The following is a 27,962-nucleotide window of genomic DNA, read 5'->3' as shown; positions in this document are numbered from 1 at the left end:
CTATACAGTGGAACTGAACAGACCGTCACTTTGAGAATGGAGATGACAATGTGTTTTCCTCTGTTGCTGCTGATCTGCTCTCTCTGCACGGCTCAGCTTCAAACAGAGTCTGACAACCAAATTATTCCACTTGGAGATCAAACGGAAGCTGAGAGAAGAGAACCAACAAATGCTGCTGACCAACAACAGAGATGTACACAAGACATCCATGCTGTGCTGAGAGAGATGAGCGCCTCGTTGGCTGAACAGAGGCTGGAGATAAGGATCTTACAGAGAGAGAATGAAGGTAGAGTATGACCTTTTTTTTTCAATCTGTTTTTTATTGGATTTTGCAGATGTATACATTTGTACTAGAACATTTACAAGGAGTTAAGTATACATGTTTTCTTTAAAGAAAAACAACAGAAAGAAAAAGTGGTCACTGAGGAATTGCTGCATGCCCAAACAACTTATATAAAACTAGAACAACCACAATAAAGAAAATTAAATGCAAAAAGTTGAAAAGTAGGACTGAGTATGACCTTTTTAACAACATCATTTGCAGACAGAGGTGGGTCAAAGAAAAGATTCTGTTAATCTTCATAGAGTTCTTCTAAATATCCGCAGTGTGTCAGTTTGGCAACAGCAACAACAGTTTTGGTCAGATTTGTATAATGTTGCAGCACTGAACTGTTTTGCAGTATGACCTGCAGGTAAAGATGAGTCAAAGAAAAGCTCCTGGGAGACTTTATAACGTTGTTCTTAATGTACACAGTGTGTCAGTTTAACAACAGCAACCGAATGTTCTCAGTCTATAAATCCTTGTCTTCTACACCTTTTAAACTCTTTTGTTTCTTCCATTTTTCCACTACAGCAACAAACTGAGGTCACTGTTACAGTGTCCTACAATATTACAGCTTCATACACAATTGAAGGACAGAAACAAAACAAGACCAGCGTGCTCACAGATATTAATCAGCACAAATACAAAGTACAGTATAGTCTGATGTGTACATCTGTAGGATTGGTCATAAACCAAAGTATCGGACTGATTAAGATTTTGACCTGATGGTGGCCTAGATATAAAGATGAGGGATCACAGAGGATGTTTCTATCTACAAACGAATACATCTACAAATTCAGTACAAATATATTAAAAACGCTTGTACACTTATGTTGCACATATGATGGTTTTTATATTGTTTGAAGTGCAAGCAGCAAAACTGAATGAACAGAAGACTGAGCAGGAGAAGTAGAAGACTGAGCTGGAGATGCTAAAACAACAACTTCAAGGTACTGTGTGGAGAACATCACGGCTCTAATAATGAAAGTTAATTATAAAAGTGTTTCATAAGCTGAAATGAATGTGGACAATTAAACACTGTCAGTAAAAACATATATAACACAAGTTAGCTCAATTTTCACAACACAAAGTGTTTTTGCTAAGATAATATCTAAATGTCCAATTACCAAAGCTAACATTGATAAAGACACTGATGATTAAACCTTTAATGATCAAATGTTTTCAACAGAGACAAATATGTCATGATGTCACTTTTTTCCAGCACAAACACTAAAGAAGATCTTTATTAACGCCAGGGCAAATGTCACTGAAAACAAAGGCTCTAAAGAGAAATGAAGATAATAAGACAGCAAGCTAATCCAGCAAGTCAACATATTTTAATTGTAGGTTTAATTGTAGATTTTAATCCTCATATCGAGGCACAAGGCAGCAACTCAAGTGCGTGTACCAGCAGGAATTTGACCACATCATTAGATTTGGACACTGTGTGAAAAGATGTGACTTCCTTTGTCCACCATGTGATGCAAGGGGACACTCACTAATTTAATGTTAAGTAGAAGTACTATATATCAAGAGAAGACAGCACAATGAAAGCTTTATGTCAATGATTGTTAGAAAATGCCTTATTTCTGTTGTCAGGTGGAGCAGCCTGCTAATTGGCATTGAAGTGTTTTGGGCGGGATCCTGATTAAATATGTGACATTTGGGACAGATTGGACCATTTGCACAGAAGTTATTGGTACTTCCTTTTCATGGTGAATAATTCTTTGTCACTGAATCGATGTCCAAGGAGAAATCAGAATCTTGACTATATACCGCCATCAAGGCAATTTTTATCAGTAAATTTGAGGGGCGTTGTTAGTGTAACTGAATATTGGCATGTAAATGTGCTCAGAACAAGACAATTATCAAACGTGAAGTTTGGTGCCTATTCAATCATGTACAATCGAGATACAACAACGCCCTGTTTTATGGTGAATCATTGATATCTGTCACACCACAGTGTTCAATGAAACTAAAGTATTTAATACATTTATATCACAAAGGTCTTAAGATTGGCCAGTGAAAACTTGAAGTTGATCAGGTTAAAGCTGTAGGAAGATTTTAAAATAAAACACGTGCAAATTGCTAAAAATGAGCAGTAGAAATCACAATGGCTGACTTCCTCTTGGGTTGAGATAGTGACACCAGGGAGTTTTGTGTAAATGTAGCAGCGATAGATATATGACATGGAACACTTGGTGGTGTTTTGATTGTAAAAGAATGTTAGCCAATGTCTTCAGGACTTTTATCAAACATGTGAAGTTTGGGGCAGATTCAACTTTGTACAGTGGAGTTACAGCAATTTCCAGTTTGGTGGCGAGACGACAGCCTTCACTGTTTAACAGAAACAGTGTTCACAATACAACATCATCAAGATCAGTAGAAGGAAGAAAAGAAAAAAGATGGCACAACTGAAATCCAGAAGATATTGATCAGGTTGTTGTTTCCACACAACAATGACATTACTCTCTCTCATTCTGTCTTTCTCTCTCTCTCTCTCTCTCAGTCAAACAGGTGGCTTTCTCAGCTTCACTGTTGGCTTCAGGTGGTGGAAATACTGGACCATATAACACACACACTCCTCTGGTCTTCAGACACATCATCACTAACATTGGAAACGCCTACAACCCAAACACAGGTACTCAAATTCACACTTTTATGTTATGTTGACATCAACCTGGTTGACAAATGTTGCAGCAGTTGATTATTTATTTAAAATGTTCCACAGGTTTTTTCATTGCACCAGTGAGAGGGGCCTACCACTTTGAGTTCTACATATATGGACATGGACATGCTTCACATCCTTCAGGTGCTGTGTTGGTCAAAAATGGAGAACATATTTTTATTGCATATGAGCATCAGCCATCCTATGTCGTGAGTTCTTCTAATGGCGTCACGCTGCTTCTAGAGGTTGGAGATGTTGTGTTTTGCGTCTGTGGGTTAACTCATGGGTGCATGACAATCAAAATCATCACACCACTTTTAGTGGTCATCTGCTTTTCACCATGTGAGCAGGAAACAGTCCTTTTTCTTCAAGCACATGACAGCCCTGACCATACAGTAGCAGTGTATTAGTACTTCCTGATCCTGGAAGCCTTGGCTTTTTGTGAACATCTAAGTTGACATACAGAATTACTGCATCAAAACCTGCAAATCAGAGACTCAGTTAATGTTTTTATCCTGATTATCAAAGCTGGATGACAAAGCTTTGCACCAGTAATTACTTGTACAGATTAAATATATTATTATTGTATTTTTTTTTTTGTTGTTGTTGTTTTTTTTTTTACATTTGAATAAAAAAATAACCATATCAGTGCAGTACTGTCTGTGGACCTTTTTTCAACAAATTGTATATTTTAGTTTCAAAATGAAATGTCATCTTATTGTTGGCAGACAACAAAATAAATGTTTCACATCTTTTTGGAAGTATGAAATGTAAGTTTGAAGAAAACTTGTCATGCCCTCCACCTCTGCAGTCTCTCTCTCTTTCTCTCTGAGTGGAAGGAGTGAGTGTGCTGAGTAGTGTGTGTGTGTGAGAGAGCGTTTTCTTTATCTTGTAGGTGTATTTGGTGTTTATTGTGTTAGTGTGTGTAAAAAGTGGTTTTAGGGGATTTGTGCGTGGTTTTTGAGGTCTGCCAGGTTTTGCTGGTCGGCGTGCTTAATGCCGGTACAGAGTTTACCAAACTCAACAGGAAACATGGATTTAAATTCTCTCTTGGTTTCCCTTGTTCAGTGGAGGGCTGCAGTCTGGCAGTGGGAGAAGTTGTGGGTCACAGCAGCATTAAATCTGCTTTTGTGGATTTTATTTTGTTTGTGGATGATATTGAAAAAGTAAACAAAGCGAACGAGACCGGCACTGTTGTTAACGATATGTTTGTATCAGTGTCTCCTCTCAATACATCAGTGATGATGTGTTGTTGAGGGAACTGTCGAGGCACATGAAGATAGTCTCCCCTATCAGGAAGTTGCCATCAGGCTGTAAATCTCCGGTGTTGAAACAAGGTGTTTCACACAGAGAGCAGGGGTCCGTTTCACAAAGCAGGTTTAGTGAAAACTCTGAGTCTGTTAACCCTGAAATGAGGGAAACTCTGAGTTTTCCGTTTCACAAAGGGAGGTAACTCAAACCAGAGAAAGAGGGGTAACTCCAGCCTGTTTCACAGAGAGAGGTAACTTAAGCTCTCGGTCAGTTACCATGGTAACATACTCTGTGAAACTAACCTGAGGCCTGTACTGCGAAGCCAGTTTAGTGGGTTAGCGAGGTATGTTGAGTCTAAAGCCAGGCTTCCCTGTACTACAAAGGTGGCTCTCTTTTAACCCGGCTAGATCACCATGGTAACTTATGCTTAGCTCATAACCTGGTCCCGACCAGGTTATGTTCAGAGTTTCAGCTTAAAATCGGCTATAAAAGCGCCGCTGTTTCACTGTGTAAATCATTCGGAGATGGCGTCACCATTCATTGAGAACCCGGTGGACCTGGGAGCAAGAATAATTCTGGCAGCACTACGATGTGAGCGGCTTCTTCGAGATCGCGCTGATCCGCTGGCATTTCCTGATGAAATTCTCTATGAGCGATATAGATTTTCAGCCGAGGGAATACGGAACATTTGCTCACTTATTGAGCCGAGTGTCAGGAATGCCACTCGAAGAAGCTGTGCGCTCACTGTAAGGCAAACTGTTTGTGTAGCCCTTCATTTTTTTTTGCCACGGGAACCTTTTTACATTCAGTTGGTGATGCAGCAAATCTGAGCAAGAACACTGCGTGTTGCGTGTTTGTAGTGTTCCCAAGTCATTTGAGCACAATGCTTGTTAAGGAAGGATTCTATAAAATATCTGGTAATGTAAGCTACTTTCATACCCCTCTACATCATCAGTATTACTTGCTTGCATAATGAAATCTTCCCCTTTTCATTCTTCTTCCTGTTGGCTTAAGATAGTGATATATTAAAATAAAATGGGAAACAGTATGTTATCCACACTGACAAAATGATGGGGCAGCTTGGCTACATACCACTTTGAATGATGTGTTTGTATTTGGCTCTAACTTGCTGCCATGTCCGACTGCTGCTTCCACATCTTAATAAAATGCAATATGAAATATTAATTAGGCCAACCTAGTATTTATTTGTCACAGATAATGAGCAAAGTTAATTATTTCTTTGATGTGGCTTGAATAAACTGATGAACTGATCAATGTTTCACCCGTTGTAGGGCAGTGTACACCCAAACACAAATCTTACAGGCTTGAGCGATTTTCACTGTCAGGAAGCTCTTTATTGTCATTGTACAGGGACAGTCGCTACATTTGCTTGTTCATCCCGACACAGTAATAAAAAAAAAAAAAACACCGAGCCTACGCACACTCAGCCTCGCTTTCAATAAAACACACACGCGCATTCTATAACTGAGATCAGTAAAATGTGAAAACAATATAGACATCATTCAAAATGAAAAAGATAGTTGTTACCTCAGTGTATTTATTTTTAAATGGATGAGGGTTAATATGTAAAAGTTGCACAATGTTGAGCTTTCAGAAATTAAAACACTAAGGGCTTAATATAATATTTATCTTAATATTAATCATTGTTAACTTACGCATTTACACGGTCAGCTATTTTCTGCCAGCAGCCCTCCCTCGCTCTACTGGCGGCGACAGTGTTACTTTTTGCCGTGATTGTGTCCTTGAATTCTTCATAGTCCTGCATAATAAGAATCTGCTCATCTTGAGTAAAATATGTGGCCCGGGATCGATCCATTCTCGCACGAAGTAGAATAATATGACGTCAAAGGCAAACTTTACAGTGAACGCGCGCAGAGCACAAAGCAGAGAGCCGGACTTGACAAACTAAGTTGATAACCAGCGTCGTAGTAGCCTACCGTTTAATCTGTTTGGGGACTCGGGGCTTTGTTGATCTGCATCACGAGCACAAAGCCCGGCCATGTTGAGCCCCCTTCACAGTACATGCCTCTAATCTGTATGTTTTATTTATTTGTTTATTTATGTATTGATGTACTGTATCTGGTTGACAGATGGTTTGCAGCAGTTGATTCTTCATTTAAAATGTCCCACAGGTTCATTGCACCAGTGAGAGGAGCCTACCACTTTGAGTTACATATATTTAGATGGGGACATGCTTCAGGTGCTGTGTTGGTCAAGAATGGAGAACACATTTGTATTGCATATGAGTATCAGCCAACCTATGATGTAAACCCTTCTAATGGTGTCACGCTGCTTCTAGATGGCAATGTTGTGCCTGTCAGTCTGTGGATTAACTCATGGGTGTGACAATGGAAATCATACCACCTTCAGTGGTCATCTGATTTTCACCATGTGAGCAGGAAACAGTCCTTCTTCTTCTTCAGCCTTATGATAGCCCTGACTACACAGTAGCAGTGTATTAGTATGACCTGGTGACAGTTACTTTTCTCTTTTGTACTCAAGCTTATTGGCAACACAGCACAACAACAACCTTTTGATAAGAAAAGGTTCATACATTTTTCATCTCCATATGTTTCTTGATTGAAATCAAAATGCACAGTGATTGACAATGAGAAATAGTTGTGCCATTTTGTTAACACTAGATTAAGAAGTGAACTAATTTGTGAGAAAACTGTGGAAATGTCTGTTGACATAACAGAATTACTGCATCAAATTCCTTCAAATCAAAGACTCAGTTAATGTTTGTATCCTGATTATCAAAGCTGGATGACAAAGATTTGCACCAATAATTATTTGTACATATTAAATGTATTGCCATTGGCTTCTTTCACATTTGAATGCAAGCATAAACATGTCAGTGCAGTACTGTCTGTGGACCTTTCTTTCACATGTCTCTAATCACGGGATGTTTAAAGGGGAAAAACTAAAAGGTGGACTCAAATGCAGATTAGACAGGAGGCAGGATCAGGGGGAACAAAAGCGAGCTTTATAAATAAAAAGCTGAATGCACACGAACAAAAGGAGCTAATTCCTCAAACTAGTAAAAAGGGCAAGAAGGCAAAGTAACAAAGCAAACCTAGGAAAACCAGAAATCAAAATCCAAAACAAACCACTGAGGAACAGAAGACTCCAGAGGAAACACAGTGACTTCAGGGAGAACAATCTCATGCAACACCAGACAGAAGCAAACAAACAGGAACAATGGACTGATAAGAGAAGAGGGAAGAATCTAAATACACAGACACTAATGACGAGACGAGGAACAGGTGATGTGAGATGATGAGGGGAAGGCACAGAGGAGAAGGCATGAAGGAAACAATACTGAAAGACAGGGGGAGACAGACGAGAAAGGAGGAATGGACAATACAGAGGAGAGAAACATAATGGAAAGAGCATGAGGGGAACACCGAGAGACATAAAAAGGACAAGCAAATCAAAACATAAGACAAGAGACACAATCCAAAGACATAAAAAACATGAAGCATGACAGTTTCAGAATGAAATATGTTCTATTGTTGGCAGACAACAAATAATTGTTTTCACTTCTGTGTTGGGAGTATGAAAGTGACCAAAAGTTTTCACGCTCTCCCACTTCCACCTCCTCTGCAGTCTCTCTCTCTCTCTGTATGTGTGTGGGTGGAGACAGGTGAGTGGACCTGGTGGAGCCACATCAGCTGCATCCTATCCTGCAAATAAGAATCCTACAAAGACTCAGCTCTGCCATATCCACTTCGCTAGATTCGTAGTACCTGCTCATTCCTTCTTGCTCGGCTCCAGTCCCATCCTCCTCAGCCCCCGTTATCTGCTCTGTGTCTCTGTTCATTCATATTGAACTTAGAAAAGCTGTGTCACAGATGTTTATGAGATTAAAGCTGATCAACAGCCAATCTGATCCATTTTCAGTAGAGAAGTTCTACACTTGTCATATTATGATTTTATGACAGTGGATGTTGTTGTTAAATGTGTTGTTGCTCTTCCAAAGTCAGACTTTATTATCGTGCTGGATTCATTGAGGAAGTAAAGAGAGAAAAATGTTCTTTATGACTCATCTAACATGAGTTTCTGTTGTTATCTCAGCCAATTAACAACCTGAGGGAGGTCACTACATCTGACTGTGTCGTTATGTTTAAACAGGTCAGGCTGATAATGTTTTGTTTGTTACTCCTTTAATGGCTTGTTTTTCATGTCAGGTCATTCATGTTTACACTCTCAAACTTCAGTGAGGATGATAATTATATTGATCTGATGCTGTCTTTCTACCTGTCAGTGTTATCAGCCATGAGGTGACATATATATCATTTTATACATGATTTTGACCTTCAATAATGCACATTTTAGCAAAAATAATGGTTCAAGTATTGAAAGCTACATTCCAACATACACAGATCAGCCACAATATTAAAAGGAGGAAGAGGTAAGGAATGAATTTGATCATCTCTTTATAGTGCAGTGTTCTGCATCATGTCATTGATGTGGATTCTACTTGACGTGCACACACACCTGAACACTTTGGCAGACAAGTATTTGGGCCACTCAACAACAACAACAATGTTTCCACGTTGGCAGTGGCTTCCCAAGCAGGACAATGGTCCCTGTTACAAACTGCTCAGGAACGGCCAGAGAAGTATTCAAGGTGTGGACCTGGCCTCCAAGTTTCCCAGATGACAATCCAATTCAGCATCCATGGCTGAGCCGCATGAAGTCCGATCATACTTGGTCTGCAACAGGTTCTGTGGGTGGTGCATGTCAAGGAGCATCCCACATGAATATCAGGACCCAAGGTTCCCAGCACATTTCATTGTAACAAAGTGATCAATGTTTTTTACTTCACCTATTAGTCTTTTTAATGTCCTGACTGATGGGTGTACAGGTTCTAATGAATGTTTTCAGTTGTTCTGATGACTGCTCCATGTGATCAGTGTTATCAACTGATGTCCTGCACGTGTCTGTTTTCTGGTAATTTCTGTTAATGATTGATCAGCATCAGACACTATTTAAGACTGAGATGAACACAGAAACTATACAGTGGAACTGAACAGACCGTCACTTTGAGATGGAGATGACAATGTGTTTCCTCTGTTGCTGCTGATCTGCTCTCTCTGCACGGCTCAGCTTCAAACAGAGTCTGACAACCAAATTATTCCACTTGGAGATCAAACTGGAAGCTGAGAGAAGAGAACCAACAAATGCTTGCTGACCAACAACAGAGATGTACACAAGACATCCATGCTGTGCTGAGAGAGATGAGCGCCTCGTTGGCTGAACAGAGGGCTGGAGATAAGGATCTTACAGAGAGAGAATGAAGGTAGAGTATGACCTTTTTTTTTCAATCTGTTTTTTATTGGATTTTGCAGATGTATACATTTGTACTAGAACATTTACAAGGAGTTAAGTATACATGTTTTCTTTAAAGAAAAACAACAGAAAGAAAAAGTGGTCACTGAGGAATTGCTGCAGCCCAAAACAACTTATATAAAACTAGAACAACCACAATAAAGAAAATTAAATGCAAAAAGTTGAAAGTAGGACTGAGTATGACCTTTTAACAACATCATTTGCAGACAGAGGTGGGTCAAAGAAAAGATTCTGTTAATCTTCATAGAGTTCTTCTAAATATCCGCAGTGTGTCAGTTGGCAACAGCAACAACAGTTTTGGTCAGATTGTATAATGTTGCAGCACTGAACTGTTTGCAGTATGACCTGCAGGTAAGATGAGTCAAAGAAAAGCTCCTGGGAGACTTTATAACGTTGTTCTTAATGTACACAGTGTGTCAGTTTAACAACAGCAACCGAATGTTCTCAGTCTATAAATCCTTGTCTTCTACACCTTTTAAACTCTTTTGTTTCTTCCATTTTTCCACTACACAAGCAACAAACTGAGGTCACTGTTACAGTGTCCTACAATATTACAGCTTCATACACAATTGAAGGACAGAAACAAAACAAGACCAGCGTGCTCACAGATATAATCAGCACAAATACAAAGTACAGTATAGTCTGATGTGTACATCTGTAGGATTGGTCATAAACCAAAGTATCGGACTGATTAAGATTTTGACCTGATGGTGGCCTAGATATAAAGATGAGGGATCACAGAGGATGTTTCTATCTACAAACGAATACATCTACAAATTCAGTACAAATATATTAAAAACGCTTGTACACTTATGTTGCACATATTGATGGTTTTTATATTGTTTGAAGTGCAAGCAGCAAAACTGAATGAACAGAAGACTGAGCAGGAGAAGTAGAAGACTGAGCTGGAGATGCTAAAACAACAACTTCAAGGTACTGTGTGGAGAACATCACGGCTCTAATAATGAAAGTTAATTATAAAGTGTTTCATAAGCTGAAATGAATGTGGACAATTAAACACTGTCAGTAAAAACATATATAACACAAGTTAGCTCAATTTTCACAACACAAAGTGTTTTTGCTAAGATAATATCTAAATGTCCAATTACCAAAGCTAACATTGATAAAGACACTGATGATTAAACCTTTAATGATCAAATGTTTTCAACAGAGACAAATATGTCATGATGTCACTTTTTTCCAGCACAAACACTAAAGAAGATCTTTATTAACGCCAGGGGCAAATGTCACTGAAAACAAAGGCTCTAAAGAGAAATGAAGATAATAAGACAGCAAGCTAATCCAGCAAGTCAACATATTTTAATTGTAGGTTTAATTGTAGATTTTAATCCTCATATCGAGGCACAAGGCAGCAACTCAAGTGCGTGTACCAGCAGGAATTTGACCACATCATTAGATTTGGACACTGTGTGAAAGATGTGACTTCCTTTGTCCACCATGTGATGCAAGGGGACACTCACTAATTTAATGTTAAGTAGAAGTACTATATATCAAGAGAAGACAGCACATGAAAGCTTTATGTCAATGATTGTTAGAAAATGCCTTATTTCTGTTGTCAGGTGGAGCAGCCTGCTAATTGGCAATTGAAGTGTTTTGGGCGGGATCCTGATTAATATGTGACATTTGGGACAGATTGGACCATTTGCACAGAAGTTATTGGTACTTCCTTTTTCATGGTGAATAATTCTTTGTCACTGAATCGATGTCCAAGGAGAAATCAGAATCTTGACTATATACCCGCCATCAAGGCAATTTTTATCAGTAAATTTGAGGGGCGTTGTTAGTGTAACTGAATATTGGCATGTAAATGTGCTCAGAACAAGACAATTATCAAACGTGAAGTTTGGTGCCTATTCAATCATGTACAATCGAGATACAACAACGCCCTGTTTTATGGTGAATCATTGATATCTGTCACACCACAGTGTTCAATGAAACTAAAGTATTTAATACATTTATATCACAAAGGTCTTAAGATTGGCCAGTGAAAACTTGAAGTTGATCAGGTTAAAGCTGTAGGAAGATTTTAAAATAAAAACACGTGCAAATTGCTAAAAAATGAGCAGTAGAAATCACAATGGCTGACTTCCTCTTGGGTTGAGATAGTGACACCAGGGAGTTTTGTGTAAATGTAGCAGCGATAGATATATGACATGGAACACTTGGTGGTGTTTTGATTGTAAAAGAATGTTAGCCAATGTCTTCAGGACTTTTATCAACATGTGAAGTTTGGGGCAGATTCAACTTTGTACAGTGGAGTTACAAGCAATTTCCAGTTTGGTGGCGAGACGACAGCCTTCACTGTTTAACAGAAACAGTGTTCACAATACAACATCATCAAGATCAGTAGAAGGAAGAAAAGAAAAAGATGGCACAACTGAAATCCAGAAGATATTGATCAGGTTGTTGTTTCCACACAACAATGACATTACTCTCTCTCATTCTGTCTTTCTCTCTCTCTCTCTCTCTCAGTCAAACAGGTGGCTTTCTCAGCTTCACTGTTGGCTTCAGGTGGTGGAAATACTGGACCATATAACACACACACTCCTCTGGTCTTCAGACACATCATCACTAACATTGGAAACGCCTACAACCCAAACACAGGTACTCAAATTCACACTTTTATGTTATGTTGACATCAACCTGGTTGACAACTGTTGCAGCAGTTGATTATTTATTTAAAATGTTCCACAGGTTTTTTCATTGCACCAGTGAGAGGGCCTTACCACTTTGAGTTCTACATATATGGACATGGACATGCTTCACATCCTTCAGGTGCTGTGTTGGTCAAAAATGGAGAACATATTTTTATTGCATATGAGCATCAGCCATCCTATGTCGTGAGTTCTTCTAATGGCGTCACGCTGCTTCTAGAGGTGGAGATGTTGTGTTTTTGCGTCTGTGGGTTAACTCATGGGTGCATGACAATCAAAAATCATCACACCACTTTTAGTGGTCATCTGCTTTTCACCATGTGAGCAGGAAACAGTCCTTTTTCTTCAAGCACATGACAGCCCTGACCATACAGTAGCAGTGTATTAGTACTTCCTGATCCTGGAAGCCTTGGCTTTTTGTGAACATCTAAGTTGACATACAGAATTACTGCATCAAAACCTGCAAATCAGAGACTCAGTTAATGTTTTATCCTGATTATCAAAGCTGGATGACAAAGCTTTGCACCAGTAATTACTTGTACAGATTAAATATATTATTATTGTATTTTTTTTTTTGTTGTTGTTGTTTTTTTTTTTACATTTGAATAAAAAATAACCATATCAGTGCAGTACTGTCTGTGGACCTTTTTTCAACAATTGTATATTTTAGTTTCAAAATGAAATGTCATCTTATTGTTGGCAGACAACAAAATAAATGTTTCACATCTTTTTGGAAGTATGAAATGTAAGTTTGAAGAAAACTTGTCATGCCCTCCACCTCTGCAGTCTCTCTCTCTTTCTCTCTGAGTGGAAGGAGTGAGTGTGCTGAGTAGTGTGTGTGTGAGAGAGCGTTTTCTTTATCTTGTAGGTGTATTTGGTGTTTATTGTGTTAGTGTGTGTAAAAAGTGGTTTTAGGGGATTTGTGCGTGGTTTTTGAGGTCTGCCAGGTTTTTGCTGGTCGGCGTGCTTAATGCCGGTACAGAGTTTACCAAACTCAACAGGAAACATGGATTTAAATTCTCTCTGGTTTCCCTTGTTCAGTGGAGGGCTGCAGTCTGGCAGTGGGAGAAGTTGTGGGTCACAGCAGCATTAAATCTGCTTTTGTGGATTTTATTTTGTTTGTGGATGATATTGAAAAAGTAAACAAAGCGAACGAGACCGGCACTGTTTGTTACGATATGTTTGTATCAGTGTCTCCTCTCAATACATCAGTGATGATGTGTTGTTGAGGGAACTGTCGAGGCACATGAAGATAGTCTCCCCTATCAGGAAGTTGGCCATCAGGCTGTAAATCTCCGGTGTTGAAACAAGGTGTTTCACACAGAGAGCAGGGGTCCGTTTCACAAAGCAGGTTTAGTGAAAACCTCTGAGTCTGTTAACCCTGAAATGAGGAAACTCTGAGTTTTCCGTTTCACAAAGGGAGGTAACTCAAACCAGAGAAAGAGGGGTACTCCAGCCCTGTTTTCACCAGAGAGAGGTACTTAAGCTCTCGGTCAGTTACATGGTAACATACTCTGTGAAACTAAACCTGAGGCCTGTACTGCGAAGCCAGTTTAGTGGGTTAGCGAGGTATGTTGAGTCTAAAGCCAGGCTTCCCTGTACTACAAAGGTGGCTCTCTTTTAACCCGGCTAGATCACCATGGTAACTTATGCTTAGCTCATAACCTGGTCCCGACCAGGTTATGTTCAGAGTTTCAGCTTAAAATCGGCTATAAAAGCGCCGCTGTTTCACTGTGTAAATCATTCGGAGATGGCGTCACCATTCATTGAGAACCCGGTGGACCTGGGAGCAAGAATAATTCTGGCAGCACTACGATGTGAGCGGCTTCTTCGAGATCGCGCTGATCCGCTGGCATTTCCTGATGAAATTCTCTATGAGCGATATAGATTTTCAGCCGAGGGAATACGGAACATTTGCTCACTTATTGAGCCGAGTGTCAGGAATGCCACTCGAAGAAGCTGTGCGCTCACTGTAAGGCAAACTGTTTGTGTAGCCCTTCATTTTTTTTTGCCACGGGAACCTTTTTACATTCAGTTGGTGATGCAGCAAATCTGAGCAAGAACACTGCGTGTTGCGTGTTTGTAGTGTTCCCAAGTCATTTGAGCACAATGCTTGTTAAGGAAGGATTCTATAAAATATCTGGTAATGTAAGCTACTTTCATACCCCTCTACATCATCAGTATTACTTGCTTGCATAATGAAATCTTCCCCTTTTCATTCTTCTTCCTGTTGGCTTAAGATAGTGATATATTAAAATAAAATGGGAAACAGTATGTTATCCACACTGACAAAATGATGGGGCAGCTTGGCTACATACCACTTTGAATGATGTGTTTGTATTTGGCTCTAACTTGCTGCCATGTCCGACTGCTGCTTCCACATCTTAATAAAATGCAATATGAAATATTAATTAGGCCAACCTAGTATTTATTTGTCACAGATAATGAGCAAAGTTAATTATTTCTTTGATGTGGCTTGAATAAACTGATGAACTGATCAATGTTTCACCCGTTGTAGGGCAGTGTACACCCAAACACAAATCTTACAGGCTTGAGCGATTTTCACTGTCAGGAAGCTCTTTATTGTCATTGTACAGGGACAGTCGCTACATTTGCTTGTTCATCCCGACACAGTAATAAAAAAAAAAAAAACACCGAGCCTACGCACACTCAGCCTCGCTTTCAATAAAACACACACGCGCATTCTATAACTGAGATCAGTAAAATGTGAAAACAATATAGACATCATTCAAAAATGAAAAAAGATAGTTGTTACCTCAGTGTATTTATTTTTTAAATGGATGAGGGTTAATATGTAAAAGTTGCACAATGTTGAGCTTTCAGAAATTAAAACACTAAGGGCTTAATATAATATTTATCTTAATATTAATCATTGTTAACTTACGCATTTACACGGTCAGCTATTTTCTGCCAGCAGCCCTCCCTCGCTCTACTGGCGGCGACAGTGTTACTTTTTGCCGTGATTGTGTCCTTGAATTCTTCATAGTCCTGCATAATAAGAATCTGCTCATCTTGAGTAAAATATGTGGCCCGGGATCGATCCATTTTCGCACGGAAGTAGAATAATATGACGTCAAACGCCCCCTTTTACATGTACGCGCGCAGAGCACAAAGCAGAGAACCGGACTTGACAAAGTAAGTTGATAACCACCGTCGCAGTACCGTTTAACTCTGTTTGGGGACTTGGGGCTTTGTTGAGCTGCATCATGAGCACAAAGCCTGGCTATGTTGAGCCCCCTTCGCAGTACAGGCCTCTAATCTGTATGTTTTATTTATTTGTTTATTTATGTATTGATGTACTGTATCTGGTTGACAGATGGTTGCAGCAGTTGATTCTTCATTTAAAATGTCCCACAGGTTCATTGCACCAGTGAGAGGAGCCTACCACTTTGAGTTACATATATTTAGATGGGGACATGCTTCAGGTGCTGTGTTGGTCAAGAATGGAGAACACATTTGTATTGCATATGAGTATCAGCCAACCTATGATGTAAACCCTTCTAATGGTGTCACGCTGCTTCTAGATGGCAATGTTGTGCCTGTCAGTCTGTGGATTAACTCATGGGTGTGACAATGGAAATCATACCACCTTCAGTGGTCATCTGATTTTCACCATGTGAGCAGGAAACAGTCCTTCTTCTTCTTCAGCCTTATGATAGCCCTGACTACACAGTAGCAGTGTATTAGTATGACCTGGTGACAGTTACTTTTCTCTTTTGTACTCAAGCTTATTGGCAACACAGCACAACAACAACCTTTTGATAAGAAAAGGTTCATACATTTTTCATCTCCATATGTTTTCTTGATTGAAATCAAAATGCACAGTGATTGACAATGAGAAATAGTTGTGCCATTTTTGTTAACACTAGATTAAAGAAGTGAACTAATTTGTGAGAAAACTGTGGAAATGTCTGTTGACATACAGAATTACTGCATCAAATCCTTCAAATCAAAGACTCAGTTAATGTTTGTATCCTGATTATCAAAGCTGGATGACAAAGATTTGCACCAATAATTATTTGTACATATTAAATGTATTGCCATTGGCTTCTTTCACATTTGAATGCAAGCATAAACATGTCAGTGCAGTACTGTCTGTGGACCTTTCTTTCACATTGTCTCTATCACGGGATGTTTAAAGGGGAAAAACTAAAAGGTGGACTCAAATGCAGATTAGACAGGAGGCAGGATCAGGGGGAACAAAAAGCGAGCTTTAATAAATAAAAAGCTGAATGCACACGAACAAAAGGAGCTAATTCCTCAAACTAGTAAAAAGGGCAAGAAGGCAAAGTAACAAAGCAAACCTAGGAAAACCAGAAATCAAAATCCAAAAACAAACCACTGAGGAACAGAAGACTCCAGAGGAAACACAGTGACTTCAGGGAGAACATCTCATGCAACACCAGACAGAAGCAAACAAACAGGAACAATGGACTGATAAAGAGAAGAGGGAAGAATCTAAATACACAGACACTAATGACGAGACGAGGAACAGGTGAGGTGAGATGATGAGGGGAAGGCACAGAGGAGAAGGCATGAAGGAAACAATACTGAAAGACAGGGGGAGACAGACGAGAAAGGAGGAATGGGACAATACAGAGGAGAGAACATAATGGAAAGAGCATGAGGGGAACACCGAGAGACATAAAAAGGACAAGCAAATCAAAACATAAGACAAGAGACACAATCCAAAGACATAAAAAACATGAAGCATGACAGTTTCAGAATGAAATATGTTCTTATTGTTGGCAGACAACAAAATAATTGTTTCACTTCTGTTTGGGAGTATGAAAGTGACCAAAAGTTTTCACGCTCTCCACTTCCACCTCCTCTGCAGTCTCTCTCTCTCTCTGTATGTGTGTGGGTGGAGACAGGTGAGTGGACCTGGGTGGAGCCACATCAGCTGCATCCTATCCTGCAAATAAGAATCCTACAAAGACTCAGCTCTGCCATATCCACTTCGCTAGATCGTAGTACCTGCTCATTCCTTCTGCTCGGCTCCAGTCCCATCCTCCTCAGCCCCGTTTATCTGCTCTGTGTCTCTGTTCATTCATATTGAACTTTAGAAAGCTGTTGTCACAGATGTTTATGAGATTAAAGCTGATCAACAGCCAATCTGATCCATTTTCAGTAGAGAAGTTCTACACTTGTCATATTATGATTTTATGACAGTGGATGTTGTTGTTAAATGTGTTGTTGCTCTTCCAAAGTCAGACTTTATTATCGTGCTGGATTCATTGAGGAAGTAAAGAGAGAAAAATGTTCTTTATGACTCATCTAACATGAGTTTCTGTTGTTATCTCAGCCAATTAACAACCTGAGGGAGGTCACTACATCTGACTGTGTCGTTAATGTTTAAACAGGTCAGGCTGATAATGTTTTGTTTGTTACTCCTTTAATGGCTTGTTTTTCATGTCAGGTCATTCAATGTTTACACTCTCAAACTTCAGTGAGGATGATAATTATATTGATCTGATGCTGTCTTTCTTACCTGTCAGTGTTATCAGCCATGAGGTGACATATATATCATTTTATACATGATTTTGACCTTCAATAATGCACATTTTAGCAAAAATAATGGTTCAAGTATTGAAAGCTACATTCCAACATACACAGATCAGCCACAATATTAAAAGGAGGAAGAGGTAAAGGAATGAATTTGATCATCTCTTTATAGTGCAGTGTTCTGCATCATGTCATTGATGTGGATTCTACTTGACGTGCACAACACACCTGAACACTTTGGCAGACAAAGTATTTGGCCACTCAACAACAACAACAATGTTCCACGTTGGCAGTGGCTTCCCAAGCAGGACAATGGTCCCTGTTACAAACTGCTCAGGAACGGCCAGAGAAGTATTCAAGGTGTGGACCTGGCCTCCAAGTTTCCCAGATGACAATCCAATTCAGCATCCATGGTCTGAGCCGCATGAAGTCCGATCATACTTGGTCTGCAACAGTGTTCTGGTGGGTGGTGCATGTCAAGGAGCATCCACATGAATATCAGGACCCAAGGTTTCCCAGCACATTTCATTGTAACAAAGTGATCAATGTTTTTTACTTCACCTATTAGTCTTTTTAATGTCCTGACTGATGGGTGTACAGGTTCTAATGAATGTTTTCAGTGTTCTGATGACATGCTCCATGTGATCAGTGTTATCAAACTGATGTCCTGCACGTGTCTGTTTTCTGGTAATTTCTGTTAATGATTGATCAGCATCAGACACTATTTAAGACTGAGATGAACACAGAAACTATACAGTGGAACTGAACAGACCGTCACTTTGAGAATGGAGATGACAATGTGTTTTCCTCTGTTGCTGCTGATCTGCTCTCTCTGCACGGCTCAGCTTCAAACAGAGTCTGACAACCAAATTATTCCACTTGGAGATCAAACGGAAGCTGAGAGAAGAGAACCAACAAATGCTGCTGACCAACAACAGAGATGTACACAAGACATCCATGCTGTGCTGAGAGAGATGAGCGCCTCGTTGGCTGAACAGAGGCTGGAGATAAGGATCTTACAGAGAGAGAATGAAGGTAGAGTATGACCTTTTTTTTTCAATCTGTTTTTTATTGGATTTTGCAGATGTATACATTTGTACTAGAACATTTACAAGGAGTTAAGTATACATGTTTTCTTTAAAGAAAAACAACAGAAAGAAAAAGTGGTCACTGAGGAATTGCTGCATGCCCAAACAACTTATATAAAACTAGAACAACCACAATAAAGAAAATTAAATGCAAAAAGTTGAAAAGTAGGACTGAGTATGACCTTTTTAACAACATCATTTGCAGACAGAGGTGGGTCAAAGAAAAGATTCTGTTAATCTTCATAGAGTTCTTCTAAATATCCGCAGTGTGTCAGTTTGGCAACAGCAACAACAGTTTTGGTCAGATTTGTATAATGTTGCAGCACTGAACTGTTTTGCAGTATGACCTGCAGGTAAAGATGAGTCAAAGAAAAGCTCCTGGGAGACTTTATAACGTTGTTCTTAATGTACACAGTGTGTCAGTTTAACAACAGCAACCGAATGTTCTCAGTCTATAAATCCTTGTCTTCTACACCTTTTAAACTCTTTTGTTTCTTCCATTTTTCCACTACAGCAACAAACTGAGGTCACTGTTACAGTGTCCTACAATATTACAGCTTCATACACAATTGAAGGACAGAAACAAAACAAGACCAGCGTGCTCACAGATATTAATCAGCACAAATACAAAGTACAGTATAGTCTGATGTGTACATCTGTAGGATTGGTCATAAACCAAAGTATCGGACTGATTAAGATTTTGACCTGATGGTGGCCTAGATATAAAGATGAGGGATCACAGAGGATGTTTCTATCTACAAACGAATACATCTACAAATTCAGTACAAATATATTAAAAACGCTTGTACACTTATGTTGCACATATGATGGTTTTTATATTGTTTGAAGTGCAAGCAGCAAAACTGAATGAACAGAAGACTGAGCAGGAGAAGTACAAGACTGAGCTGGAGATGCTAAAACAACAACTTCAAGGTACTGTGTGGAGAACATCACGGCTCTAATAATGAAAGTTAATTATAAAAGTGTTTCATAAGCTGAAATGAATGTGGACAATTAAACACTGTCAGTAAAAACATATATAACACAAGTTAGCTCAATTTTCACAACACAAAGTGTTTTTGCTAAGATAATATCTAAATGTCCAATTACCAAAGCTAACATTGATAAAGACACTGATGATTAAACCTTTAATGATCAAATGTTTTCAACAGAGACAAATATGTCATGATGTCACTTTTTTCCAGCACAAACACTAAAGAAGATCTTTATTAACGCCAGGGCAAATGTCACTGAAAACAAAGGCTCTAAAGAGAGATGAAGATAATAAGACAGCAAGCTAATCCAGCAAGTCAACATATTTTAATTGTAGGTTTAATTGTAGATTTTAATCCTCATATCGAGGCACAAGGCAGCAACTCAAGTGCGTGTACCAGCAGGAATTTGACCACATCATTAGATTTGGACACTGTGTGAAAAGATGTGACTTCCTTTGTCCACCATGTGATGCAAGGGGACACTCACTAATTTAATGTTAAGTAGAAGTACTATATATCAAGAGAAGACAGCACAATGAAAGCTTTATGTCAATGATTGTTAGAAAATGCCTTATTTCTGTTGTCAGGTGGAGCAGCCTGCTAATTGGCATTGAAGTGTTTTGGGCGGGATCCTGATTAAATATGTGACATTTGGGACAGATTGGACCATTTGCACAGAAGTTATTGGTACTTCCTTTTTCATGGTGAATAATTCTTTGTCACTGAATCGATGTCCAAGGAGAAATCAGAATCTTGACTATATACCGCCATCAAGGCAATTTTTATCAGTAAATTTGAGGGGCGTTGTTAGTGTAACTGAATATTGGCATGTAAATGTGCTCAGAACAAGACAATTATCAAACGTGAAGTTTGGTGCCTATTCAATCATGTACAATCGAGATACAACAACGCCCTGTTTTATGGTGAATCATTGATATCTGTCACACCACAGTGTTCAATGAAACTAAAGTATTTAATACATTTATATCACAAAGGTCTTAAGATTGGCCAGTGAAAACTTGAAGTTGATCAGGTTAAAGCTGTAGGAAGATTTTAAAATAAAACACGTGCAAATTGCTAAAAATGAGCAGTAGAAATCACAATGGCTGACTTCCTCTTGGGTTGAGATAGTGACACCAGGGAGTTTTGTGTAAATGTAGCAGCGATAGATATATGACATGGAACACTTGGTGGTGTTTTGATTGTAAAAGAATGTTAGCCAATGTCTTCAGGACTTTTATCAAACATGTGAAGTTTGGGGCAGATTCAACTTTGTACAGTGGAGTTACAGCAATTTCCAGTTTGGTGGCGAGACGACAGCCTTCACTGTTTAACAGAAACAGTGTTCACAATACAACATCATCAAGATCAGTAGAAGGAAGAAAAGAAAAAAGATGGCACAACTGAAATCCAGAAGATATTGATCAGGTTGTTGTTTCCACACAACAATGACATTACTCTCTCTCATTCTGTCTTTCTCTCTCTCTCTCTCTCTCAGTCAAACAGGTGGCTTTCTCAGCTTCACTGTTGGCTTCAGGTGGTGGAAATACTGGACCATATAACACACACACTCCTCTGGTCTTCAGACACATCATCACTAACATTGGAAACGCCTACAACCCAAACACAGGTACTCAAATTCACACTTTTATGTTATGTTGACATCAACCTGGTTGACAAATGTTGCAGCAGTTGATTATTTATTTAAAATGTTCCACAGGTTTTTTCATTGCACCAGTGAGAGGGGCCTACCACTTTGAGTTCTACATATATGGACATGGACATGCTTCACATCCTTCAGGTGCTGTGTTGGTCAAAAATGGAGAACATATTTTTATTGCATATGAGCATCAGCCATCCTATGTCGTGAGTTCTTCTAATGGCGTCACGCTGCTTCTAGAGGTTGGAGATGTTGTGTTTTTGCGTCTGTGGGTTAACTCATGGGTGCATGACAATCAAAATCATCACACCACTTTTAGTGGTCATCTGCTTTTCACCATGTGAGCAGGAAACAGTCCTTTTTCTTCAAGCACATGACAGCCCTGACCATACAGTAGCAGTGTATTAGTACTTCCTGATCCTGGAAGCCTTGGCTTTTTGTGAACATCTAAGTTGACATACAGAATTACTGCATCAAAACCTGCAAATCAGAGACTCAGTTAATGTTTTTATCCTGATTATCAAAGCTGGATGACAAAGCTTTGCACCAGTAATTACTTGTACAGATTAAATATATTATTATTGTATTTTTTTTTTTGTTGTTGTTGTTTTTTTTTTACATTTGAATAAAAAAATAACCATATCAGTGCAGTACTGTCTGTGGACCTTTTTTCAACAAATTGTATATTTTAGTTTCAAAATGAAATGTCATCTTATTGTTGGCAGACAACAAAATAAATGTTTCACATCTTTTTGGAAGTATGAAATGTAAGTTTGAAGAAAACTTGTCATGCCCTCCACCTCTGCAGTCTCTCTCTCTTTCTCTCTGAGTGGAAGGAGTGAGTGTGCTGAGTAGTGTGTGTGTGAGAGAGCGTTTTCTTTATCTTGTAGGTGTATTTGGTGTTTATTGTGTTAGTGTGTGTAAAAAGTGGTTTTAGGGGATTTGTGCGTGGTTTTTGAGGTCTGCCAGGTTTTGCTGGTCGGCGTGCTTAATGACGGTACAGAGTTTACCAAACTCAACAGGAAACATGGATTTAAATTCTCTCTTGGTTTCCCTTGTTCAGTGGAGGGCTGCAGTCTGGCAGTGGGAGAAGTTGTGGGTCACAGCAGCATTAAATCTGCTTTTGTGGATTTTATTTTGTTTGTGGATGATATTGAAAAAGTAAACAAAGCGAACGAGACCGGCACTGTTGTTAACGATATGTTTGTATCAGTGTCTCCTCTCAATACATCAGTGATGATGTGTTGTTGAGGGAACTGTCGAGGCACATGAAGATAGTCTCCCCTATCAGGAAGTTGCCATCAGGCTGTAAATCTCCGGTGTTGAAACAAGGTGTTTCACACAGAGAGCAGGGGTCCGTTTCACAAAGCAGGTTTAGTGAAAACTCTGAGTCTGTTAACCCTGAAATGAGGGAAACTCTGAGTTTTCCGTTTCACAAAGGGAGGTAACTCAAACCAGAGAAAGAGGGGTAACTCCAGCCTGTTTCACAGAGAGAGGTAACTTAAGCTCTCGGTCAGTTACCATGGTAACATACTCTGTGAAACTAACCTGAGGCCTGTACTGCGAAGCCAGTTTAGTGGGTTAGCGAGGTATGTTGAGTCTAAAGCCAGGCTTCCCTGTACTACAAAGGTGGCTCTCTTTTAACCCGGCTAGATCACCATGGTAACTTATGCTTAGCTCATAACCTGGTCCCGACCAGGTTATGTTCAGAGTTTCAGCTTAAAATCGGCTATAAAAGCGCAGCTGTTTCACTGTGTAAATCATTCGGAGATGGCGTCACCATTCATTGAGAACCCGGTGGACCTGGGAGCAAGAATAATTCTGGCAGCACTACGATGTGAGCGGCTTCTTCGAGATCGCGCTGATCCGCTGGCATTTCCTGATGAAATTCTCTATGAGCGATATAGATTTTCAGCCGAGGGAATACGGAACATTTGCTCACTTATTGAGCCGAGTGTCAGGAATGCCACTCGAAGAAGCTGTGCGCTCACTGTAAGGCAAACTGTTTGTGTAGCCCTTCATTTTTTTTTGCCACGGGAACCTTTTTACATTCAGTTGGTGATGCAGCAAATCTGAGCAAGAACACTGCGTGTTGCGTGTTTGTAGTGTTCCCAAGTCATTTGAGCACAATGCTTGTTAAGGAAGGATTCTATAAAATATCTGGTAATGTAAGCTACTTTCATACCCCTCTACATCATCAGTATTACTTGCTTGCATAATGAAATCTTCCCCTTTTCATTCTTCTTCCTGTTGGCTTAAGATAGTGATATATTAAAATAAAATGGGAAACAGTATGTTATCCACACTGACAAAATGATGGGGCAGCTTGGCTACATACCACTTTGAATGATGTGTTTGTATTTGGCTCTAACTTGCTGCCATGTCCGACTGCTGCTTCCACATCTTAATAAAATGCAATATGAAATATTAATTAGGCCAACCTAGTATTTATTTGTCACAGATAATGAGCAACGTTAATTATTTCTTTGATGTGGCTTGAATAAACTGATGAACTGATCAATGTTTCACCCGTTGTAGGGCAGTGTACACCCAAACACAAATCTTACAGGCTTGAGCGATTTTCACTGTCAGGAAGCTCTTTATTGTCATTGTACAGGGACAGTCGCTACATTTGCTTGTTCATCCCGACACAGTAATAAAAAAAAAAAAAAACACCGAGCCTACGCACACTCAGCCTCGCTTTCAATAAAACACACACGCGCATTCTATAACTGAGATCAGTAAAATGTGAAAACAATATAGACATCATTCAAAAATGAAAAAAGATAGTTGTTACCTCAGTGTATTTATTTTTTAAATGGATGAGGGTTAATATGTAAAAGTTGCACAATGTTGAGCTTTCAGAAATTAAAACACTAAGGGCTTAATATAATATTTATCTTAATATTAATCATTGTTAACTTACGCATTTACACGGTCAGCTATTTTCTGCCAGCAGCCCTCCCTCGCTCTACTGGCGGCGACAGTGTTACTTTTTGCCGTGATTGTGTCCTTGAATTCTTCATAGTCCTGCATAATAAGAATCTGCTCATCTTGAGTAAAATATGTGGCCCGGGATCGATCCATTTTCGCACGGAAGTAGAATAATATGACGTCAAACGCCCCCTTTTACATGTACGCGCGCAGAGCACAAAGCAGAGAACCGGACTTGACAAAGTAAGTTGATAACCACCGTCGCAGTACCGTTTAACTCTGTTTGGGGACTTGGGGCTTTGTTGAGCTGCATCATGAGCACAAAGCCTGGCTATGTTGAGCCCCCTTCGCAGTACAGGCCTCTGGTCGGGACAAGGTTTTTCTCAACAAACCTCGAGTTTCTCTCTGTCTCCGCCCTCTTTCAGCCACACACGCTATTTGATTTCCTCATTCATTCAGTCAGCAGGCGAGTTTTGGCGTAGTATAGTTCTGCCGTCTGTTTTTTGAGAAAATCATTGCAAAAATCAGTCAGTAGGGCTACATTAGAAGTTATATTAGAGGGCGACTATTTTCACTACCATGGCATGTCCTTTTGATAATGATCCCGTGGATGAAGGTGCAGCATTACTGCGCAGAGAATTAAATATTCGTCGGGAGATGATTATCAGGCCGTACATAGATGTTCTTGCATTTCCAGACAGTTATCTTTTTGAGCGGTACCGTTTCACGTCACAGTCCATCATTTACATACACAACCTAATCCGTCCTTACATTTCCAACATTACCAACCGAAGTCATGCTCTCACATCCCAGCAGATATTGTGTGTTGCGCTGCGTTTTTTTTGCAAATGGGAGTTTTTTATACAACGTCGGAGATGCAGAGCACTTGAGCAAGGCAACTGTATGCAGAGCGGTCAGAAAAGTGTGCCTCGCCCTGAAACGGCTACTACCCATTTTTATCATTTTCAGCTCCTCTGCCTCCGTTAGAGGTGGCGGTGCTGGGCCACCACCCGTTGTACGGGCATCTGCTTTCTTTCTGTTGGCTGAGTAGAAGTCTGTGTTAGTTTAAATAGGCTTAATTATTTAACAGAACATGATATAGATGAGAAGACATTTATGTGTGTGAAAACAGCATTATGTTGGTGATAAAACAACTGTACAGTCAAACAGCCACTTAATATTTACAATGTAAAACATGATCAAAATGAGTTACCCCCATGAGATTATGCCGAGGTCTTACCTGTTTGAACAATGTTTTTATGTTTCAACTTAAGCTGAAGCCAAGTGCGCTTCTCAGCCAGGGTTGCACCTAAATTAAATAAATTAATAGGCTACCACTCAAGCAGTTTCCCCCTGTAATATTATTGTGATTGCAAAGGACTACATTTAAAATTACGCATTGACCCGAGCGCCAATGTTCTCCCAAGCCTTCTCCCTCTCTTTTGCTGCTGCAGTGGTTTTACACTTCCTTCTAAAAACGTGCTCAAACTCACTGTATGAGCGCATTAATATTTCCAATTCCAGTGGGGTGAAAAACGTAGCCCTCCTCTTCCCCGTTGCCATGGTGACTCGTCGAATCAGGGCTCCATTGATGCTGTCTTTTTATACTTGTGGTGCACGTGCTTAACTCCAGGTTAAACTACTCCGAGTTGATCAAACTAACTCAAATCTGCTGTTCTGGAACCGAAAACTCAGAGTTTCCTATCTCAGAGTAGATCAACTCAGAGTTCAGGGTTAGACTCAGAGTTTGTTGAACCTGCTTTGTGAAACGGACCCCAGGTTCACCTGATCCTCAGTAAGAAAGATGAAGAACTCAGTCTGGTGTTTAACCTGAAAGCAGACCACTTTGAATATATTGTTGTGACCTCTGGGACTCTGAAGAAAGCTTCCTCTAATGATAAAACACAGAGGGAGACACACAGAGACAGACTAAAGATGCTGAGGGGACAAAAAAGACACAGGAGAGACAGGAAAACAGTGAGGCTGGAAAAGATAAAGCAGCTGTCCGTCAGAAAGAGGATGAGATCAGTACAAACAGTAAGAAAGCAGAAGGAGAGCAGACTGTGTTGAACAGTGCAGACAGAGCAGCACAGGACACAGTGAGGGACAGTGATGAAGACCTGATGGTGGAGGAAGATACAGTGTTTAAAGTCCCTGTTCTCAAAAGACAACAAGTGAATGACAACAGTGGTTCTCAGGCCAAAGAAGGACCAGTAACCAGGAGCAGCGAGGGTCAGTAGGAGAAGCACAGCAGCAGGAAAATACATTATGAAGTGGAACAGATAAAAAAGTTCCTGCAAACAACAACACACATGAAAAAAGTTAAAGTTGAAGATTATTTTGCAGACAAAGAATTGTTTTTTTTCTGCCAGATCACAGATGAGAAGCAGAGGAAAGGGAGGTTATTCTGACCAGGAGATTTACAGTCTGAAGAAAATAGTCCAGAAACTCAAACAGAACTTTATGATAATGAGGACTCAGAAGCCAAGGAAGACAGTCTGTCTGCTGTCTGTGTTATCTTGTGTGTTACTTTTCACATCAGAGATCATGAGTGATTTCACAATCTCCACACTCAACTTAAATGGAGCTAGAGATGTGAAGAAGAGAGCCAGTCTGTTTGAACTTGTTAAACTGAAGAGCATCAATGTGATGTTGGTTCAGGAGACGCACAGTGACACTTTAAATGAGACTGACTGGAGGAGGGAATGGGATGGGGAGGTTGTTTTAAGTCATTTGAGCAGAACCAGTGGAGGAGTGGTGCTCCTCTTCTCCAAAAACTTTCTGCCAAAGTCTCATGTGGTGGAGGAAGTAATGCAGGGCGGACTGATGGTGGTCAGAGCCAAATATGAGCTTTTTACTAATGTGTTTACAAATGTATACGCTCCCAACACAGGACCTGACAGAGTTAAGTTTCTAAATGAAGTCAGTGTGGTTATAAGTTAGTGCGGGCCTGAAGAGTTTCTATTTTTAGGAGGGGATTTAAACATCACAGAGAACGATCAGATGGACAGAAATCACATTGAACCTCATGCTGCTTCAAAACGTGCCATGAAACAGCTGGTGGAGGCTCAGAAGTTAACTGATGTATGGAGAGAAATGCACCACAAACACAGACAGTACACTTGGGTCCAACACAGAGAGAATTATTTTTCTATGGCCAGATTAGACAGATTTTACCGTTTTAAGCATCAATTTAGTATTTTTAAAGGGTGCAGAATACCTGTAGGGTTTACACATAATTCCCTGGTGTCTTGTAATGTTTTATTGCAAATGTAAAACACAAGTCTGCATATTGGCACTTTAACACTGCTTTGTAACTCGATGTACAGTTTAGAGAAACCTTTATATTTTTTTGGAAAGTTTTTAAAGCTAGAAAATAAGTTTTTACATCGTTGAAGCAGTGGTGGGATTGTTGGAAGGTGAAGATCAGGCAGCTTTGTCAACACTACACTCTCAATGTCTCTCGG

The 27,962-nt window shown here is 39.7% G+C and overlaps 1 protein-coding gene and 2 long non-coding RNA genes across 4 annotated transcripts in view; all 3 read left to right on the top strand.

Moving 5' to 3' along the window:
* LOC115584539 (glutamate--tRNA ligase-like) overlaps nt 1-27,962 on the top strand; it is a 121,384-nt gene that overhangs the window by 33,979 nt on the left and 59,443 nt on the right. The gene's annotated exons all lie outside the window — the stretch shown is intronic.
* On the top strand, nt 5-3,578 carry LOC115584544 (uncharacterized). The gene is made up of 4 exons (XR_003984556.1): nt 5-286; nt 1,189-1,272; nt 2,832-2,963; nt 3,054-3,578. It is a non-coding gene; the product is annotated as an uncharacterized LOC115584544 (long non-coding RNA).
* Nucleotides 9,476-12,528, top strand: LOC115584545 (uncharacterized). Its single transcript, XR_003984557.1, has 4 exons — nt 9,476-9,567; nt 10,467-10,550; nt 12,111-12,242; nt 12,333-12,528. It is a non-coding gene; the product is annotated as an uncharacterized LOC115584545 (long non-coding RNA).

Source organism: Sparus aurata, chromosome 7 (assembly GCF_900880675.1).
Source record: "Sparus aurata chromosome 7, fSpaAur1.1, whole genome shotgun sequence".
NCBI lineage: Eukaryota > Metazoa > Chordata > Actinopteri > Spariformes > Sparidae > Sparus > Sparus aurata.
This window is presented reverse-complemented; position numbering and strand designations above follow the sequence as displayed.